Below are 1,087 nucleotides of genomic sequence, written 5' to 3'. Positions count from 1 at the left end.
TTTATTCAACAATTCATCTCCTCCGCATCACCCTGGTGCCATTTTGGAGAGTATCCACTGAACGTAATCAGCGTATGCTATTCTGTGTCAGCTGCGTCACGCGTTTGACGTTTACGTTCAGTGGAAGGTCTTACGGGTTTAGAACGACATGAGGGTGAGTAATTAATGACAGAATTTTCATTTCACGGTCACACAGCAGCAGAATACGGTTGTCAGTCCTGTATTTGAGTCCTTGAACATGGTTACGTTCACACAATACAGATATTTACGGGAGTGACAACCGCATTCTATAACCGAACTCACACCCATCTATTTTCAGGACTCACAACAGCATTCTCGGAAAACACACGCTGTAAGAACTGGACAACTAGTTGTAGTACAGTGCGAGAGAGTCGCTCATGTGTGGTTCCACTTTGGATACGTTACGGAGACGGAGAAATGAGCTGTGCTTCATCTGAAGGTTTTAGATCCAGTCACTGTTCTCCACTGGAGCGGTTTCCGTCAGTTTTGTGTTCTGTACGTGACTCAAGTGTCATGCGTGAGATGCAGAAAAGGATGCGACTGCATATACAGGCTTGTATTCAAGACGCTACTGTAAGCTGCTCTTTGAACGGGACATTTCGAGACTCACACCTGTAAGGAAATGTGGTTGTCAATTCCTAAAACTGACACCAAAACAGTCTCTTAAAAGTCCTTGTCAGTACTCCTAACAATTTTGGACCTTAAGAGCTCTTTTAAGGGTTAAGATGCTTTCTGAATTACTTTCTTCTTTACTAGGATCTTTTCTTTAATTTTAAGGGAAAACGCCTACATTTCTAAAATTTTTCTTAGAATTTTGTCACTAGGAGCAACTCTTTGCACTAAGAATTTTCATGAATATGGGCCCTGGTCTGATCAAGTGTGCACGTCCTGAAAAGTCAAGTAGATATAACTGCAGACCGGAGATCTCCAAAATGGGGCGTGGACTCCAAAAGTGGGCAGAACCTCCAAAATGGGGCGGTGTCTCCTTGCGCAAAGACTTTCACCATTGGCTCTGGCTCCAGCCAATTGTTATTGACTTACATTTCAAAATAAAACTTTATAAATT

At 42.5% G+C, this 1,087-nt stretch overlaps 1 protein-coding gene across 1 annotated transcript in view; it reads left to right on the top strand.

The window, feature by feature from the left end:
• The window catches only part of LOC107722624 (HORMA domain-containing protein 1-like), a 6,920-nt gene that overhangs the window by 4,821 nt on the left and 1,012 nt on the right, over positions 1 to 1,087 (top strand). The window lies entirely within an intron of this gene.

This window comes from Sinocyclocheilus rhinocerous, unplaced genomic scaffold, assembly GCF_001515625.1.
Source record: "Sinocyclocheilus rhinocerous isolate Xijiao unplaced genomic scaffold, SAMN03320098_v1.1 scaffold161, whole genome shotgun sequence".
Lineage (NCBI taxonomy): Eukaryota > Metazoa > Chordata > Actinopteri > Cypriniformes > Cyprinidae > Sinocyclocheilus > Sinocyclocheilus rhinocerous.
The sequence above is the reverse complement of the archived record's forward strand: the minus strand, read 5'-3'. Positions and strand labels throughout refer to the sequence as shown.